Raw genomic sequence first — 8,563 nt, forward strand, 5'->3', positions numbered from 1 at the left:
GTTATATATAGTTAAATAATCAGTTTTCTTCCGATAGTGAAGTCAAACTTAATAATTTGCGTATCTGACTCCAAGTATGTAATTTGTTTTGTCGTTTGTGATGTTAAATAAGGCATTAAAGGCCAAAGTTGCATGTTGCAACACGTCACGGGAATCTTCCGGCTCATATACTGTATTGTCCTCTCACAGATGCAGAGTTTTGGCTGAACCACTTCTACTTCTGCTGCACGAGATGAGAGCACTTTTATCATTTTTGGGGTCAACAAAGAGTGAGTTTCGATATATTTCCTCGTTCCACACTGCAAAACACTCGCTCTGAATGCACTTAAATCCACAGTAAGTACATGTTCCTGTCACATATCACACATACACACTTCAATAAGCCGGCAGAAAGCAGGTTAATGCGTTTACATGCTGGGAGAAATTGGCGTAAGGGGCAAAAATGAAGCTGTGTCGACCGGTTTATGCTTAAGCCGTTTATGACTTTACTCCAATAAAGGAAATTTTTTTAACGCGTTTACATGATCACGTGCATTGTCTGCTTATTCAGCATAAACAGGTTAAGAACGTGCATGTAAACACAATCAGTTTCAAACCTTCTAATCAGATTTTAGAATTTTTAGCAGTTAAAATGTTATTAAAATGCATTAAATGTGTTGATGATGTTAAAAGGCCAACAAACTCTAATGATCTGACGACGGATGTATAATATGAACATATTTAATGAATTGCATGTTGATGCTTTCACTTAGACAGAGCTAGTTACTTTATAAGCTGTTTTGCAAGTATATCTTGCTCATCGTGGTTTTGAGTTCACATTTTGCCATCCTAACTCAGTGTGATTGAACCCACCACGATGGAAACAGCAGCTCACGGTCATGGGGAATGGCTCTCTCTCTGTCGCCCCCTTGGGATTCAGGCTTTGCTGCGGGAAATAGACGTGTGTCAAGGCGGACGCGAGCTGTTTTTCATCCCTTCACGCTGATTTCCACATGAATTGCATCTTTGACAGGCATGACACACCCTGCGGATTGGAGAGGCTCATGGACAGATTGGTCCTCTCTGTAAACCGCCAAACACTGACAGCTCAACGGTCATGTGACTCCATCACAGTTTCTCTTTATTGACCTGAAGCTCCTGTAGTGCAGGGTGATGTGACTGTTCAACAGGGTGTATGTCAGCCTCAGCTGATTACGCCGTACCATTTATAACACGCTGTGCATTTGGACTGCTTTACATTAAACAACATGGAGTAATGCTACAAATAAAATATAATTATAAAGTATTTGCAAAATTGCATTGCATGAGAACTTAGTTATCCACAAACAGTCATTAAGAGATGATTATTAAAATTAGTGATGGGCAACGATTAATCAAAGTAAATTAAAAGTTAGTTTTTACAGGATATATGTATGTGATGTCTGTGCTGTGTATAATTATTTTGTATATATAAATACACACACATGCATGTATATATTTAAGAATTTTTTTTTATTTATATATAAAATATTTATATTTATATTTATATATAATATAAATTATGTATAAATATACAGTATACACATGCAAATATTTCTTAAGTATATACATGCATGTGTGTGTATTTATGTATACAAAATAATTATACACACACACATGTATTATGTAAACACAAACTTTTATTTTGGATGTGATTAATCGCTCCCCAGCACTAATAAAAATAGAAAAACCATTATTGCATAAAATTTACACCAAACACATCTAATACTAATCTAGTATCATCAATATTTGTGCACTTTTTCCTAAAAACTTGGATTTAGATTTATCGGACAAATATCGGTTATCGGCTTTCAAATATTACAATTTATCAGTTATCGGTATCGGCCAAAATGTCTGTATCGGTGCATCCCTAAGAAAAGCTACAAATAAGATAGAATTATAAAGAATTATCAATATTGCATTGCATGAGATAAAGTAGTTAGTTATCCACAAACAGGCACTAATAGATGATTATTAAAATAAAAACCATTATTGCATTAAATTTCCAACAAACACATCTAATACTGTTCTAGTATCATCAATATTTGTGCCCTTTTTCTTAAAAACTTGGATTTAGATTTATCTGACAAATATCAGTTATCGGCTTTCAAATATAAAAAATTATCGGTTATCGGTATCGGCCAAAATGTTAATCGGTGCATCCTTGAGTAAAGATAAAAACAAAATATAATTATAAAGAATTTTCAGTATTGCATTGCATGAGATAGAGTAGTTGGTTATCCACAAATAGTCATTAATAGATGATTATTAAAAAATATAAACCATTATTGCGTTAAATTTACAGCAAACACATTTAGTATACAGTCAAACCAAACATTATTCAGACACCATATAGGCTATAACTTGTGATATTGTTTTACTAGTGGGTGCAGGACACTATAGTTGATTAATGTAAGTGAGGATAGCAAGGATACTGTTCCAGTACTTTCTGACATGAGATCCCGCCCACCACCACCTCTAAGCCAATCACAGGAGATCAGTCAGAAGTCTGTGACGCGTGACCGATCCGTCGCATCAAGAGGTGAAGCTCGTGCCCCGTTCGACAGCGCTTTTCAAAAGTGTTCATCTGCAAACAGCTCAACAATTTCTGTGCCTTTTTTCCATCTTAATTAGATGTGGGCTCTGCCAGCGCCTCAGGAAAACTCACAAGTGTGTCCCACAGAAGTTTCAAATTATTCCTGAAGAGAGGAACCTCTGAAGCAGAACATGTAGCTTCCCTCGGCGTCCGCGACAGGGACTGACAGCACGCGAGTTATCAACCCACTGCAGACTTCTGTTCAAGCCATGGGGGAATTTTAAAAGCATGTGCTCAGAATATGGAAACGGACTCGGCTATCTGTCTCTGCAAAACAACTGTTCAACCGCCGCGATTAAGACGGAAGTGCGGTAAACGGCTGGCGGCCATCTGATCCCTCTCTGTCAAACTGCTCTCCATATGCTATTACACGGCTAATGCTGCACGCTAACGCAGGCCGTGGGATTTATCTGATATTATCTCATTCTTATCCGCCGCTAAAAGCGATTTTCGTCTCTTGCACAAAGAAGCTTATAGTGTTCTCTGATACCTCATCAGCCAATAGCCAACACAGATAAACGCCTCCCCTTTACACAGAGACACGAATACAAAAGACTCTAATCGCTGAATTATGACCTCTACTTCAAACCAGACCTGGAAAAATAACTCATGTGCTTCACTATGTCCAAACAAATGTCAGAATTTTAAAGTGTTTTGATTTAATCCTCAAGACGAGACTATTTGTAAACCACTAAATGACTGGTGGAATGAGTGTGTTTGAGTCAAGCATCACTTATTACAATTGCTCATATTGAGGGTCAGTGATTTCAACAAACTCTTGCATTCAGCATGTAAATATAGAGGCGATAGTTGTGATATTCTTGAGATAAATGAAAATCTGCATTCTGCTCAAGTTACTGCCAGACGAATATAAAATAATTCGAATTTAATGTTTAATGGTTTTTTTTGCAGCATATTTATTATGTTTAATCTCTAATCTTGTCTACGATTTAACACCATCCAATAATTGCACTCAATCAAACCCAGAGGATGAGACACGTTTATTTTTTTGAATAATCAACTTTGGCCTGGAAATATTCCTTTATTTGAACAGCTTCAATTTGACGATTGTATCAGAAAGTGAGGTAAGTGCATGAAAGAAATGTGAATATTATTATTGTTTAATTTGTAGTCTATAGAGGAAATGCGTGTGACGTCACCGTCAGCTGGATTGACTGCGGTTACACACACTGAGTGGCAGAAACACTGAGCGGCAGCATTTGTTTTCAGCGTAAATGCTACGAAACACTCACAAAACACATCTAAAAACGGGAAAGAGCTTTGAGATTGACTATATAAATAGATTTGACAAGAAATCTGAGGTATATTTTTATACAGACTGCCGAAAGATACAGAACAGAGAAGCAAATGGATCCTGCAATTCACAGAAACAACTGGATCCAGGCGGAGAAAGCTGGATTTGAAGTTTCATTTTGTGTAAATATGTTGAATTTAGGCGTAAAATCATATCCTATATATTGTATTGTTATATATTGTATTGACAACTCATCAATTAATATTTACCATCATATATTCTGCATAATTGGATGCTTTTAAATAAACACTAACAAAAAACTATACAAGTTTTAAGGCTGGACGATATGACGATATATAATATTGATATTATGATCACATGGATTTAACCCTATATTGTATTTATATAAAGCGTTCACAGGCAAATTTGCTTTATGTATTTCCCCGGCGTTGTAATCAGGCTCATATAAATGTCAGGAAACATGATTCCTGCTGCATGTCAATATCCATGATCACTGGATCTTTGGTCAGTTGTAAGGAACACTATATCGAGTCCGACCTTCAGTTTAAACTGATAATAGTTTGTTTTACTGGCGTTTTCGTAGTTTTCGCTATTAAATCCAGTCACACAGCAGCTCTTCTGACACTCAGTTCTGGCAGGAAAGTGACGTCAATGCAAACCCTCTATTGGATGTATAACCTTGTCTAATTCTAATTGTCTTTAATGTTATATATTGTTTGCATTCGGTCAGACCCTGACGTAATGCATATATAACCCTTTAAATCAGGAAATATGTGCCAGAAGAACATGACACCATTGTTTTATCATACCTGACTAATGATTGTAAACTATCTGTGATGAACTGTACATCAATAAATCACAACAATCCCATGCTACGGTTACTGTCATTGACACAAGCTACAGCTCAAGTTATTTTACGCTACTATTTGACGCTTCTGCTTTTCGCACGCAGAAGTGTGATAAAGGCCCACTAAATATGAGAGAATAGTTTCTATATTAGTGTGAATTTTCACTTCAAATTATCAGTTCATGGGCTGTAATGATTCAGGTGCTCATTAAGATGTGATCTAACATCCATCTGACACCAAGTGAAAAAAAACCCTGCTTAATTAGACCAAACCTGAGAGAAATACAAGCCTGCACTGACACAAGCTAACCAGCAACTCCATTAGTGCTGCTGACAGTCTCTATGATACATAAACGCTCAGTTAAATTACACACACACACTTAGATAAGGCGGTAGACCAGTAGACATGGCAAAAACATGCTGTGTCTGAATTAAACATGATCAGCGTTATTAAGCCCAGCGGCTGTTTGCGTAACCGCGACCAGAACAGAATTATTATATTTTCCATAACCAGCCCAGAGCGTTCTACTTATCATTAAACTAAATCTAATATGCACGCCTGTGAATGGGATAATCCATATCATCAGCATAAACCATTTACTACCTAGACACCATCACCCGTCCTGTGAGGATCCAGAAACAGGACAGGGACCAAAGCATCGGTCAGATCGCCAAGAGTTGTTTCTATCCGCGTGAGTTAAATATTCAGGCCGTAATCCAGCTGTCACTAATCACAATGTCAGTGTGTGTGTGTGTGTGTTGCATTTGAGAGCTCAAGATGTGCAGAACATGGATTAGTTTGATCCGCAGGAGATCTTCTGGAGTCTCGAGTCGCAGCTGTAGTAGAATCGGTGAATTCATCTGTTTCGCTTCTGAACAGGCAACCAATCACAATCAAGCTCTACGTCATGTGATCGTTACTCTTTGAAATTCGGTGGCGGCTGAACAAATGGCACATTTCATCAGGCTTCTGTTTACATGGTAATTATGGTATTACAATAATAGAGCCCTCACACATCATTTCTCATGCTGGTTTACAGGAAAGAGTCATCAGAGAGAGGAAGTGTGCTGCTGCCGGGTTCAACGTGTGTGTGTGTGTGTGTGTGTGTGTGTGTGTGTGTGTGTGTGTGTGTGTGTGTGTGTGTGTGTGTGTGAGGAATAATGTTATTTGTAAAGATAAACTGGTGGGTTGAATGAGACGGTCAGTGGGCAGCAGACACACAGGTCTCATCAGTCCAACACACACATTCAACACAGAAATCTAAAGGCAGACATGCTATAAACTTCAATCGTTTTTATATAGTCAATTACTACACTAACCTTAGGATGGATGGATGGACAGACAGATGGATAGTTGGGTAGATTGGATGGATGGACAAAAAAAAGAAAAAAAAAAGAACGTTTAATGCAATGACATTCATAGATTTTAAGTACCCAGATTCCATTTATTCGTGTGTGTGTGTGTGTGTGTGTGTGTGTGTGTGTGTGTGTGTGTGTGTGTGTGTGTGTGTGTGTGTGTGTGTGTGTGCGTGTGTGTGTGTGTGTGTGTGTGTGTGTGTGTGTGTGTGTGTGTAAGTGAGTGAGTGAGTTATGTGCCAGTGGCCCCCAGCGGCCGCTGCTCCACTCTCTCTCAGCCGCAGACACACCCCGACAACAGCACCGACTCCGGGACTCGATGTGGACTGCGGAACCGGACCTGTGCGTGTATCTTACCTCAAACATCGTCTAACTGTGGTTTTACTGTGTCCAAAGTCCGATAAACACAGCAATCACAACCGTCCATATAAATGAACCGTTCAAAAACGCAACTTATCCTCTCCTGCAAACCTTTCCACATTATATAGCAACATCCCTGCGTCCCACAGCCCAACACTGGCGTTTAAATGATAAATAAACGTTCCTGTGAATGTAAACTGAAAGTTTAATGACTGTTAATGAATAGAGGAATCTGTTATGGTCTAGCAGAAGCTGACAACACAACGCAAGACGGCAAAGGTCTTTCAAGAGGAAGATCAATCAACATTTTCTGACTGACAACAACAGTATAATGGCAAAATTTCATTAGTTATGTTCATCATCACCTCAATTTAAATTAAAAATGTCGATCTTCCGCTAATGGGTTTCAAATGCGCAAAGTCTGCATTGAGTATACGAACCAAACACACTAAAAAACGAATTTGTTTTCAAAACATAGTAATTTGCAATGTACCACACCACAAGAAAACAATAGCTCATTATTTATTAAATATTTGACCTCTAAGGTTTGATATATTAGACTAAATAATGAGCTGGCATTTGAGGAAAAGCAGTGTGATGCTAAATATAGTCGCCAACTGAACGCAAATAATCAAAGCACTGAATCACTGAGTGTGTTGTTAGTTTTCTTATCCCTTAAAATGAAAACAATAAGTGCGTTACCTCCGTCCTGGAGCATCCAAACGCCTCCCAAGTTCAGAGCAGCACAGAAATGTCCGAGATCTTCAGATAGATGATGTCTAAATCTCCTCCTCTGGGTCCAGAGTCTTGTAACAATATTTTCACTGCGGTAGATCTATTCTATAATATATAAAAAGATGAATGTATTGATAAAGACCAGGAAATATCATTCGAATGCAGAATGTGGCGCGAAATCTTAACGGAAATTCTTAACGGTTCTTCATTTCAAACGGCTCCCTCGATTCAAACGATCTTTGATTTGAAATCCCACAACAGACTTTCGGTTCACCACACGACGATTAATAAAGGCGATTTAATCCAAAACTAGAATTGTTAGCCTCCAAAAACACAGTTCGAATGAGGAATCTTCGAACAATCCAGAAATGTTGATGGTTTACTTCTAAAGGTGGTCCAGTCAGACTTTTCACCTCACGTCGGATCGCCTCAGAGGAAACACAGCGACTGAGGTAAAAACAGTCCGATATCGTCGTATTTAGTGCATGAACACGAAAATAACACCATTTGAGGGGAAATGCGGATAGAATCCACTCGGATAGAGAACGAGGGCATTCAAAAAGACGCAAAGGACAAAGCGTCCATTCACACCGGCGCTATTTCCCTCAGAAAAGCCCATCCAGTTTGCTCAGCATACATTTTCCAACATTTCTCCAAATGCAGCTCGCAGTTTCGTTATCATAGATCCAGTGTCCAACGCAAAAGGGATCCCACCCACGTTTATTTCATATGCGCAGTTTTTCTCTTCCAAACGGCATTCTGCGGGAAACGGACGCAGAAACCGAATTAAAAACATTTGGCTCCGCGTTGGAGTCTCTGATGTATTGCTCTACTCCTCATGAAAAGCATCTGCGTCTCCCTCTACTCGGTAACAGTCCACTCACGGAGAGCCGAACACAACACTGCTCTCTGTGTGTGTGTGTGTGTGTGTGTGTGTAGTGTGCGAGAGGACGATGGGTGGATTTGCACACGTGCCAATAGCGGATTTTACCTTGCCGATTCCACTTGCTTTACCTGCACATAGTTTTGAAAATGCTTCGAAATGAGTCAGGGCCGGGAGTAATTAACATTATCAAAACAAACTGTTTACCGTACGATCAATCTGCATTGTCACTCCCCTTACGAAAATGAACCATGGTTTAACGGTAACACTTTACAATAAGGTTCATTAGTTAACTACCTTAACATTAACTATAATGAACAATACTTCTACAGCATTTATTAATCTTAGTAAATATTAATTTCAACATTTACTAATACATTATTAACATCAAAGGTTGTATTAGATTGCATTGCATAAAGGTTGCATTAATTAATGCACTGTGAACTAAAATGAACAAACAATGAACAGCTGTATTTTTATTAACAAACATTA

At 38.5% G+C, this 8,563-nt stretch overlaps 1 protein-coding gene across 1 annotated transcript in view; it reads right to left on the minus strand.

Moving 5' to 3' along the window:
* lrfn1 (leucine rich repeat and fibronectin type III domain containing 1) overlaps positions 1 to 8,107 on the minus strand; it is a 180,623-nt gene extending 172,516 nt beyond the window's left edge. The window contains exon 1 of the mRNA XM_077230421.1: positions 7,156 to 8,107. The gene's annotated coding sequence lies outside the window, so the exon portion shown is untranslated. The remainder of the gene's footprint in view (positions 1 to 7,155) is intronic.
* Between the last annotated feature and the right edge of the window lie 456 nt (positions 8,108 to 8,563).

Source organism: Siphateles boraxobius, unplaced genomic scaffold, assembly GCF_051911475.1.
Source record: "Siphateles boraxobius isolate OS27281-9 unplaced genomic scaffold, OSU_SipBor_1 143, whole genome shotgun sequence".
Lineage (NCBI taxonomy): Eukaryota > Metazoa > Chordata > Actinopteri > Cypriniformes > Leuciscidae > Siphateles > Siphateles boraxobius.